Source organism: Felis catus, chromosome A1 (assembly GCF_018350175.1).
Source record: "Felis catus isolate Fca126 chromosome A1, F.catus_Fca126_mat1.0, whole genome shotgun sequence".
NCBI classification, from domain to species: Eukaryota; Metazoa; Chordata; class Mammalia; order Carnivora; family Felidae; genus Felis; species Felis catus.
This window is the reverse complement of record NC_058368.1, coordinates 16256791-16269417: the sequence shown is the minus strand read 5'-3', so window position 1 is coordinate 16269417 and position 12627 is coordinate 16256791. Positions and strand designations below refer to the sequence as shown.

The following is a 12627-nucleotide window of genomic DNA, read 5'->3' as shown; positions in this document are numbered from 1 at the left end:
GACTATTCTCCCAGCACTCAGTACAGAGGAAGCAGACCAAAAAAATGCCTATCTCCCAGCATTTCCCTGAAGGAGGCCTTTTTGCATAGTTTAAAAGCTACTGCCCAAGGGTCAGGTTTCTAATTTAACAATAATCTGCGGGCTATGATCCTTCCTGGAGACAAGGAAGCCAGCAAACACCACCTCTACCTTTTCACTAAAACTCACTCTAAGTAACCAATATCTCCTTGGAAGGAACTTGTACACACTTCTGGCACCCCAGGTTTTGCAGCTATTGCCCAAGGCACCAGCCTACCCCCTGGCTCTAACAGTCAACAGGTTTTGCATTTGCAAATCCCACAGGACTGGGGCAAACAAACAAAAAACAGTTCTTGACCAGCTATCCCCCTCAGGCTCAGGGACAAGGGAACAAACAATAATGGCCATCTCCCATTCTTTCCCTGAAAAAGGTTTTTGTACACACTTTAAAAGCTGCTGTCTGGGGGTCTGGCTTCTAATATAGCACACATCTAGAGGCAGACTGTGACCCTCCCAGGAGAGAAGGTAGCCTGTGGACACCTGATTTGCCATCTCCCTCTAACCCACTCCAAGTTGCTAGTATCTCCTTGGAAAGACCTCATACACACATCTGGTGGCTTAGCTTTTATGGCTGCCACAAAAGGAATGGTTCTTGGGTCTCTTGGCTAAGATGGCCCAAGGGAATTACATTCAAAAGTCCCACAGGACTGTAGCAACAAAGAAACATTCCCCCAACCTATGGTTGAATGTATAAAAAGGAGATCAACTATTTGTGGTCTATAAAAGACTACAGCTTTAAGACACATGACTGAAAGTTAAAGGATGGAAAAGATATTCCAAGAAAATGGAAACCAACAGAGAGCAGAGGTAGTCATATTTACATCAAACAAAATAGACTTAAAGCCACAGACTGTAATAACAGATAAAGAAGGCCATTATTAAATGTTTAAAAAGTCAGTCCAACAACAGGATATATTATTTGTTTTTGTTTGTTTGTTTGTTTGTTTTGAGAGAGAGAGAGAGAGAGGGAGGGAAAGAAAGAAAGAAAGCATGAGAGGGGAGGGGCAGAGGGAGAGGGAGAGAGAAAGGCCATGGGATCAAGCAAGACCTAAGATGAAACTGAAATCAAGAGTTGGATGCTCAACAAAACTGAGTTACCCAGGTGCCTCCAAGATAATTATTTGTAAATACTTATGAACCTAACATAGAAGCAGCTAAATATATTGATGTGGGAAACAAAGGCAAGCTAAGGACAAAGCACAAGCTAACAATCAACCTCCCCCCTCACCCAGGTGGGATACATGTGACATTCCTCAGGTACTCCTGGCTGCCCAAGAACAAAGGAAAGGAAAAAACAAATGGTTAACTGATAGAGATCACAGTCATGCAGGACCTGAGTCTCAATTACCTCACAATTGTTATAATGATTTACAAGAAAAAAAAACAATCTCCAGAAACCTATAGACTCAATTTTCTGGGAACCCTGACAGCACCCTCCCCTCCACAGAGTAGAATATCTTATGTAACCAGTCATTCCTCATAACCCCAATGCAGCTCTTTCTGCCCATGGGTCCTGTCCCCTTACTTTAATAAAAACACCTTTGGGGACAAAAGATGTCTTAAGAATTCTTTCTTGACTGTTGGCTTTGAACCCTAACATTTCCACATGAGTATGAACCAAATATTAACAGACCTGAAGAGAAAAATAGATTGCAATGCAAGAATAATATGGGATTTTAATAACCCACTCTCAACAATGGATAGATCATTGTGACAGAAAATTGATGAGAAAAATAGGACTTAAACTATACATTAGACCAGATAACAGACATTTACGGAACACTTCATCCAAAAGCAGTAGAATACATATTTTTTCTCAAACTCACATAGAGCATTCTCCAGGACAGATCAGATGTTAGGCCACAAAACAAGTCTTAACATGAGAGACTAAGAGAAAAATTACCAGGTGTACTCACAACTGCAAAGAAAAGACACCCCCCTCCCCCCCCCCAGCCATTCCCGAAACCAGCCAGGGCGTGCCCGGTTGTAGTCTGACCTAAAGGCAGGAACCAATCAAGTTCTGCTGAGTGGTTTGAAATAAAGGCGGGAACCAAACAAGTTCTGCTGAGCGGTCAAATTTAAATGTCAACCAATAACAGCTCTGTAACCTCAAAAAATCCCTAACTTGTTTGTGCCTGTCTATAAAAGAAGCTGTAAGATCCTTGCTCGGGGCCTCTTAGCGTCACCGGCAACGAGTGCGCGGAGGACCAGGTTCGAACCTGCAATAAACGACCCTTGCCGCTTGGCTTTGACTCTGGACTCTGGTGGTTTGTTTTCGGGGGGGGGGGGGGGTCTCTCGAATCAGGGCATATCAAACACATTTTAAGAAGACTGAAATCATGTCAAGCACCTTTCCGAACCACAATGGCATTAAGCAAGAAATAAATGCACAGAAAAAAACTGGAAAATTCAAAAATATGTAAATGTTAAACAATATGTTCCTGAACAATGAATGTTCCAAAGAAGAAATCACAGAAGAAATAAAATGTCTTGAGGCAAATAAAAATGGAAATACAATTTATTAAAGCTTATGGGATGCAGCAAAAACATTCGAAGAGGGAAGTTCAACACAATGAACACCTACAGAAAGAAAGAAAGAAAGAAAGAAAGAAAGAAAGAAAGAAAGAAAGAAAGAAAGAAAGAAAGAGGAAGTTCTCAAACAACCTAATTTACATTTCAGGGAACTAAAAATGAACAAAGCCCAAAGTTAGTAGAATAAAGAAAATAACAAAGATTAGAGTGGAAATAAATGAAATAGAGACTATAAAGACAATAGAAAAGGTCAATGAAATGAAGACCTAGTTTTCTGAAAAGATGAACAAAAAGGACAAATTTTTAGCCACTCTTACTGCAAAGAGAGAAACAGTTAAGAGAGAGAGAGAAGACACAAATAAAATACAAACGAAAGACATTACTAGTGATACCACACAAATGCAAAGGATTATAAGAAACTACTATGAACAATTATACACCAACAAATTGGAGAATCCAAAAGAAATGGACAAATTCCTAGAACATAAAATCTCTAAGACTGAAACATGAAGAAATAGGAAATCTGAAGAAACCAATTACTAGTAAGAAGATTGAGCCAGTAATCAACCCCTCGCCCCTCCCCCCCCCACCCCCCCAAAATAAAGCCCAGGACCAGATGACTTCACTGGTGAATTACATCAAACATTTAAGGAATTGATATCAATCCTTCTTAAACTCCTCTAACAAAAAGTAGAGCAGGAACACTTCCAAATTCATTTTACAAGGTCAGAATTACCCTGATACCAAAAACAAGACAATGATACTACAAGAAAATTAAAGCCCAATATTCCCGATGAATACAAATGCAAAAATTTTCAACAAAATATATGCCAACAGAATTCAACAGTACACTGAAAGGATCATATATGATGATCAAATGGGATTTCTTACAGGGATGCAAAAATGGTTCAATATCTGCAAATCAATCAGTGTGACATACCACATTCACAAAATAAGGGATAAAAATGCTATGATCATCTCATATACACAGGAAAAGCATTTGACAAAATCCAACATCTATCTATAATAAAAGTTTAATGAAGCAGGTGTAGAGAGTATGTATCTTAACATAATAATGGTCATATATTACAAGCCCATATCTAACATCATACTCAATGGTAAAAACGTAAAGCTTTTTTTCTAAAATCAGAAACCAGACAAGGATATCCACTCTTGACACTTTTACTCAATATAGTACTGGAAGTCCTAACTAGAGCAATTAAGCAGGAAAACTAAATAAAAGGCACCCAAATCAGAAAGAAAGAAGTAAAATTATCTCTATTTTTAGATGCCATGGTATTATATGTAGAAAACCCTAGACTCTACCAAAAAAACAAAAAACAAAAACAAAACAACAACAACAAAAAACCCAGTTCAAACTAATAAATGAATTCAGTAAAATTGTAGGCTAAAAAAAATCAGTAAAAAATATCAGTTGCATTTCTATGTATTAGTACTGAACTATCAGAAATAGAAATTAAGAAAATAATCCCATTTCTAATTTCATCAAGAAGAATAAAACACCTAGGAATAAATGTAACCAAGGAAGTAAAAGACCTGTACACTGAAAACTATCAGATATTAGTGAAAGAAATTGAAAATACACAAAAACATGGAAGGGTATTCCATCATCATAGATTGAAAGAATTGATATTGTTAAAATGTTCACACTACTCAGAAAAATATATAGATTCAATGCAAACTTTATCAAAATTTCAATGGATTTTTTTTCACAGAAATAGAAAAAAAGTCCTAAAATTTGAATGAAACCCAAAAAATACCCTGAATATCCAAAGTGATCTTGAGAAATAAGAAAAAAGAAAGAGACATCACACTTCCTCATTTCCAACAATATTATAACACTATAGTAATCAAAGAAGTATGGTATTGGCATAAAAACAGATACATAAATCAAAGAAACTGATTAGAGAGCCCAGAGATAAACTCATGCATATAATTAATTAATATATGGCAAAGGAGCCTAGAATATACAATAGGAGAAGAATAGTCTCTTCAAGAAATGGACAACCACATAATAAAGAACAAAACTGTACCACTATACTATACCATACACAAAAATTAACTCAAAATGGAGTAAAGACTTAAATGTAAAGACCTGCTACCATAAAAATCCTAGAAGAAAACATAGAGGGTAAGCCCCTTGACACCAGTCTTAGCAATGATTTTTTTGGATTTGACACCAAAAGCAAAGGCAACAAAAGTAAAAGTAAACAAATGGGACCACTTTAAACTAAAAAAATTCTGCACAGAAAAGGAAACTATCAACAAAATTAAAAGGCAAGCTACCAAATGGGAGAAATTATTTGCAAATCACATATCCGATAAGTATTAATATCCAAAATATATAAAGAACTCATACAATCGGGGTACCTGGGTGGCTCAGTCGGTTAAGCATCAGACTTCAGCTCAGGTCATGATCTTATGGTTCATGAGTTCGATCCCTGCATCAGGCTGGGTGCTGACAGCTCAGAGCCTAGAGCCTGCTTCAGATTCTGTGCCTCCCTTTCTCTCTGCTCCTCCCCCGCTCACATTCTGTCTCTCTCTGTCTCTCAAAAATGAATAAATGTTAAAAAACTTTATTTAAGAACTCATGCAATCAATAGCAAAGAAACAAACCCCCAGATTAAAAATGGACAGAGAAACTGACTAGACATTTTACCTTAAGATGACAGGCAGATAGCCAACAGGTGCATGTGATGGTACTAACATCGCTAATCATCAGAGAATGTAAGTCAAGACCACAAGGAGATTTTTATCTCACACCTGTTAGCATGGCTATCATCAAAAAGACAAGAAATAAAAAGTATTGACAAGGAAGTGGAGACAAGGGAACTCCTGTGCATTGTTGATGGGAATGTAAATTAGTACAGCCAGTATGGAAAAGAGAATGGAGGTTCATCAAAAAATTAAAAATAGAACTACTGTGTGATCAACAATCCCACTTTTGGCATGTATCCAAATGAAACGAAAACAGGGCATCAGCTTTCTGCACTCATATGTTCATTGCAGCATTATTCATGATAGCCAAGATACGGACACAATATAAGTGTCTGTCAACAGATGAAAGGATAAAGAAGTTGTGGTGTCTATATATATAGTGGAATGTTATTCAGCCATGACAAAGAAGGTAATCCTGACATTTGTGACAACATGGATGGATCTTGAGGGCATTATGTTAAGTGAAATAAGCCAGACAGGGAATACTGCAGGGAATACTTCTATGTGGAATCTAAAAAAACAAACAAATAAACAAAAACCAAACTTATAGAAAAAGAGAGTAGAAAAGTGACTGCTAGAGGCTACAGGTAGGGGAAATATGAAGAGGCTGGCAAAAGGGCACAAAATTTAAGCTATAAGGTGAATGAAGTCTGAGTATCTAGCATAGAACATGATGATTAGCTGATAGAATACTGTATTGTATAATTGATAGTTCCTAAAGAAGTAGAACTTAAATATTCCTACCAAATATATATATATATATATATATATATATATATATATTATTAATACAAACTATATTATAGTAATACAAATTATATGTGTGTGTGTATAGTGTTGGATGTGTTAATTACCTAGATGTGAGAAATCCTTTCACAATATGTATATCAAAACTTCATGGTTACACTTAAATACCTTAGAATTTTATTTGTCAATTATGCTTTAATAAAGCTGAAAAAATATTTGCATTATAAAAATAAAGACGTGGATCCTCAAACATATCAGCAGGGTAGCAGATCTAAAACATTCCAGAGGCAATCAGAGAGGAGCCTGTAGCTCAAGGTTCATTTGACATCTTAAAAACTTTTCTGGTTTAGAGTACAGATGATGTTTCATATCTTGCTTTGAGGCTCCAGATACAGATAACCCTCTCTCTCCACACATACACACAGTATTTGAAAGATAACACACATAGTATTAATAAACACTTAAAAACACAAAAAGGTACAAATGCACTGAAAAGTATTAAATATTATCATGACCAGAATGAGATGGAAATTTAAGGTGGTAGGCAAAGTTACAGCTTAGGGTACTAAGCTCAATTCCATGTCTTTAAAAAAAATTTTTTTTAATGTTTATTTTTGAGAGAGAGAGAGAGAGAAAGAGAGCGAGCAAGCATGAGTGGGGGAGGGGCAGAGAGAGGGGAGACACAGGATCAGAAGCAGTCTCCAGGCTCTGAGCTGTCAGCACAGAGCCCTACACCGGGCCCAAACTCACGAACTGCAAGATCATGACCTGAGCCGAAGTTGGCGCTTAACCAACTGAGCCAACCAGGTGCCCCTCAAGTCCAGGTCTTAAAGCAGAATCTACCAGAATTTCATTTTCTTTGGTATAACACAACTAAAACTATAGTCAGAATCAGGCCCAGTATTTGATACTAGGATCTGAATAAGATTCCCTTCTCCAAAGGCAGGGGCTAAGCAAAGAGGCCAGATTGTTCTTACGACTATGACATGAATCTGTCTACATGTCTGACTTAGACAAAGCGGAAGTGTCTTCATGACAAGGGCTGAGTCAACCTACCCACTGGTTTGGTGTCTGGGTCTACAATACTATCAAAATCACTTCCAGATGCAGGATGAATCTGGCAATGTAAGAATTAGTTCCAAGACCAACAGAGGGATAAGCATGAGCTCAAAGAGAAAGAGGGAAGGGAAGAACCACCTTTCATAAAGATAGGCCTACACATACCCAGATCCTAAAATAAATGATAAAAACTGTTAACAAAGAAAGCCAATAAAATCAACAATGAGAAAATTCACTTATCTCAAATGGAAAGAAAATATTCAGAATTTATGATCTTCTAACAGCTAAAGAATATATATATTTTAATTTAAACAAGCTATAAAACAAGAATAAAAATAAAACATAAAATGTATATATAAAGAAATAAATTAAGATATCTAAATAAGTATTTATTAAATGGATGAAGGAGAATCAGGGGAATGAGGAAAGAGGCTAAGAGGTACAAGGATTTTTGAGAACTGATTAATATGTTCTAAAATTAGATTATAGTGATGGTTGCACAAGTCTGTAAATGTACCCCAAACTGTTGAATCAATATACTTTAAATGGGTAAATTTTATGGTATGTGAGTTATAGCTCAATAAATCTGTAAAAACAGTAGACATTAAAATAAAAACATGATTTTCAATAGAAAAGCTAAACTGTAACCCAACACAAAAAGAGAAATGTCATATTTCATCAATTCTAATATGCACATATTCTTCACATTTTAACATCTCCGGAATCAGGATGCATCATATAACCAATGTTGGCTTATAATCACCATCATCCAGGCATCCTTATGAAATTGCCACCTTCTCATGTCTTATATGTATGAACTTGTATCCTGAGTTATATGCTTTGTTTGTACTTCATGTATTTCATATAATTTCCACATAAAATGTTTTTCAAAATATTGTATTTATCATGATTTCATCTTCTTAGAGTCAATGAAAGAACAGTAGAGACAGAATTGGATATCAATGAGACAAATATCAGGTGCCTGGGTGGCTCAGTTGGTTCAGCATCTGACTCTTGATTTCAGCTCAGTCATGATCCCAGGGTCATGGGATCAAGCCATGCTTGAGATTCCCACGCTTAAGATTCTCTCTCTCTATCTCTCTCTCTCTCTCTCTCAACCTCTACCCTCTCTCTACCTGTCTCATGCTGGCTGTCTCTCTCTCAAAAAAAAAAAAAAAAGAAACAAATATCATTGTAGAAGGACTACTGCTAATTCAACATTTTTTTTTTTTTTTTTTTTTTTTGCAACACAAAATCCTTTAACGATTCTAAGGCAAGAACCCATCAGGATATTTATTTACTTTTCAAGGAATGTGTTCTCTTCTCAAGGATTCTGAACTAATTAGTCCTTGGTGATACAGATGCTAGTACAAATTGTGAAGTGGATATTCTTACTGCTGTTTTTTGTTTTTTGGGTTTTTTTGGTGATCAAGTGGTTTACTCTTGGTCCCCAAGATTCTCTAGTAATTTACTCATTTACTTATTTATTCATATTCCTAGTCTCATCTTCTTTTTCAAAAATTAGTATCTTAGTAGTAGACTCTAACCGCAGGGTAAATTAAAGTTGAAGGAGGGGCTAAATTCTCCAAGGTGTCCATTGGGACTCCCATTGTCACTCTGGGACTTGAGGTATTGAGGACAGGGCTCTTGAAGTTTTACTTTCTGAGACAGTTACATTTCTGAATCACTTAAGTTTTTATTGAGATTAGTCGATCAGCCCAAGGTAAATTGTGAAATGACTACTTGCATCTGCAACTGGAAACTAGAATATCATTTTTGGCTTAATTAAGATTATAATTTCATTTTTATAACTTTAATAAGTTCCTTGTTTAATATATAATTTTTAGTCTCCATATTTTCTGATTCTGCCACCATTTTTGTATACAAGAGTCAAGATGGCAATAGTATCTTATAGGTGGTTTGGACAAAATCCATTTTTTTCTCATTTTCTACTAATATACATGAATTAATCATGTTTTTGAGAGGTTTAAAAAAAATCATACAAATGTTTCCAGTAATGTTTGCTAGAGCAGATTTTAGGAAATTTTCAACTTCCTAATTTGAGGTCAGAATTCTTTGTACACATGTAATCTATCTTTATAACCAATATGAGTCATATTTTATTTTCCACACTAACATCATAGTGAACATTGCAAAATAAAAGAAAGAAAATAGGGATATACCTGGCTAAATAATACACTGAGAATGAAAATCACAAATATCTTCTTAATAACTTGAAGATATAGAATTTTTCAAGTTTTTTTTTCTCCCTAGCATACCAGGCAGGAAAATAATAAAAAAACAACACAAAATAAAAACATCTTAAATATTTGCTGATGGTTATGTTTTTAGCTCAAACCTTTTGCTTATGGACTTTGCTCCTTGTAGAATCACTGGAAAATTGTGGGACAGAACTTGAAACCTGAAAGGAAGCAAGAATCATATGTTGGACATAAACCCTGGAGTGTCTCACTCAGCAATGAAACACATCTTAGCCAGCCACAAGTGTATACCAGATGACCATGAGTGTCTGATGACAGTCCATGGTTGGCCCACCTCACGGTTCATTGGTTTTTAAAATACTTTACACAACAAATGCACTTTCTCCAAACTTCTCCACCCATAATGAAGAATTTTTGTTACCCTATTCCTCAAACATCATCTTTACTCCAAAATGAGGATATGGTTTTTTTGTTGCCTTGCTCTTCTGATGATCTTACATTTTGTGATTTTACTTTCCCTATTCATAAAAATTTCCTCCTGGAAACATCACTTACATGACTGGTGGCAACTAATGGGAATTTAGGTCTACATACAGTGATTTGGATAGAGCAGGGGAAAGTAATAACACGTTATCCAATGGACACATTCCCTAAACTCATCACTACTGGTACCACAAAAAAAATATTACTACAGTAAAGGAAAAGTAAACATTCAATGAGGATTTTTCTAAAAAAGAGTCTGTGCTAGTTCAAGAAGTCCATAGAAGGAAATGTATCTAGTCTATCAAGCTGTGGACAAAGAAATACCTGTTGTTAAAAAGCTCTCCATCGGGGCGCCTGGGTGGCGCAGTCGGTTAAGCCTCCGACTTCAGCCAGGTCACGATCTCGCGGTCCGTGAGTTCGAGCCCCGCGTCGGGCTCTGGGCTGATGGCTCAGAGCCTGGAGCCTGCTTCCGATTCTGTGTCTCCCTCTCTCTCTGCCCCTCCCCCATTCATGCTCTGTCTCTCTCTGTCTCAAAAGTAAACGCTAAAAAAAAAAAATTAAAAAAAAATAAAAAATAAAATAATAAAAAAAAAAGCTCTCCATCAGTTGGAACAATGGATGAAGGTCACAATAATGCCTGCTGCATTGGTCAGAACATACATTGGTGAGTCATGGATCAGCAGAGTTAGGACTTCATCTTTGTGTTCCCAGCACTGCATTTCTATTTATATTGAGGATCTTTTATTCTAGTCCTTCAGGGAAAAAGATCTCCATCTAAAATCTGACACTTTCTTTCTTAAGGTAACTTGATGAATCTCTCTGTGCACCCATATCTTACCTTGAAATTATTAAAGAGATTAAATGACATTACATACATGAAGAATGCGGTGTGTAGGTATTTAAAGAATGCTAGTTTATCTCCTGTTGGGGAACTTGGCAGACTTACTGCACCAAAGTCTCAGACTAGGCTCAGGGCAGATCCTTTACTTCCTGAAAATCTCAATTTCTTTTATCTTTATTGTTTCTATATGGTTTCTTGAATCCATCTTGTCCTTGCAGATGTATACTTTTATGGAAGAGGCATGAGGACAAAGGAGTAGAGAAGAGGAGCTATCAGCAACAGTTGGAAGTTGCAAAGCTCTTGGAATAGTAGTGACCTGCTTAGCCTATCAGAGAATATGCTGAACACCATCAGTCAGGAAAGTCTAGAACAGACTGAATGTGTCACCAAAGCCCGGAAAGACTTGGGACATGAAAGCACAGATTTGAGCCTCCTGATAAGATTATCAAGATCTGAAAGATAACGGATCAGTGCTTTCATTAACTACAGTTCACTTTCAACCCCTAAAAAGCTATACCCTGTCAAATCATCCAACAATTGCCAGAGAAAAATAATGACATTTTGGAGCATGCTAATGCTCAAAATATTTTACTTCCATGTACCCCTTGTCAGGAAGTCTCTAGATAATATGTTATATCAAGGAAAAGGAAGACATGGAATTAGGAGACGGGGAGAAGTACGGAGAGGTCAGGGATGCCCCAGGTGTTGATGAAAGAAGATCTAGAATCATAGACTTTCAGGGAATCTGGAGAACACTGAAGCAGAAAAACAGGCGCTCCAGATGGAATCTCTTCTTGAAAAGTATGAAATAGATCAAAGGCCTCATGTGCCTACAGATAAGAAGAGACTCACACTTCCATCAGAGAATTTGCAGATTAATTGTTTATGGGTAATACCAAACTAAGAAGAGACAATTAATAACTCCATGAAACATAAATTTTGTTCAAGAAAAGTAATCATGGTCAGTAGATTAACTATGAATTATAAGTATATATTTATAACCCATAGTATAACAAACTATAAATACCAATCTAATAAAAGATTCCTTCAGAGAACAGGGCTGAAAAAAAGTATACACATGTGAGGAGAAGAAAGTCTGGGCCGTAAGAGTTGGACCCTATTTTCTGTTGTATGGAATCAGTAAGTATCTCAAATCAAAAAAGTCAGCAGGTAACAGTATCAGAAAGTTACTTAGTAATAGGATTCAAGTGCCAAAAGAATACACTAGACTAGTAGAAACTGGTTATCTGTAGAGTAGGAAACGGGAGCAGGAAGAAGTCAAGCGATTATTCTTCTTCATCAAAATTCCTGTCTAGAACTAGTGGCTTTGTAAAATCTTGTGCATAACTTTGATAATAAAGGTTATGTTTAAATAAATAAAATTTTATTTAAGTAAGTTAAATAATGTTAAGTTTATTGTGATATTCTTGTGATCGATAGATGATAGATAGATAGATAGATAGATAGATAGATAGATAGACAGATAGATAGTTCTTACAGATATTCCAGACCTCTAATTGATACATAATGGAATTATTCCTCTCTTGTAGTCATTTTTCGCAGGCATCTTCCTAAGGACCCACACTGAATTATCTAGCTCCTTGCTACTCAAAATATAGGCCCCAAACCAGAAACATCAGCATCACTTAGGAGCTTGTTAGAAATGCAGAAGGTCAGGACTCATCTCAGGGATAGTGAATTGAAATCTGCATCTTAACAAAATCCCTGTGCACATTAAACTTTCAGAAGCATTGGTCGAGATCACTGCGTTAGTACCCTCATCTCTAAGTGAAATGTTTAGCCCTCTCTCATAGATACCCTGCTCGGTTTCCACCCTTTTGTAAATCTCAAAACCAGCAAATATCCCATTAGAGTTTTTCAACTTTGGTACTTTTGACATTTGGACCAGAAAATTCTTTGTTGTGA

General features: G+C 36.3%; 1 long non-coding RNA gene across 2 annotated transcripts in view; it reads right to left on the bottom strand.

The window, feature by feature from the left end:
* Positions 1-8395: 8395 nt before the first annotated feature.
* LOC111559720 overlaps positions 8396-12627 on the bottom strand; it is a 431348-nt gene continuing 427116 nt past the window's right edge. For both annotated transcript variants that reach the window (XR_006594110.1, XR_006594109.1), the window contains one exon: positions 8396-9577. This is a non-coding gene — a long non-coding RNA (uncharacterized LOC111559720). The remainder of the gene's footprint in view (positions 9578-12627) is intronic.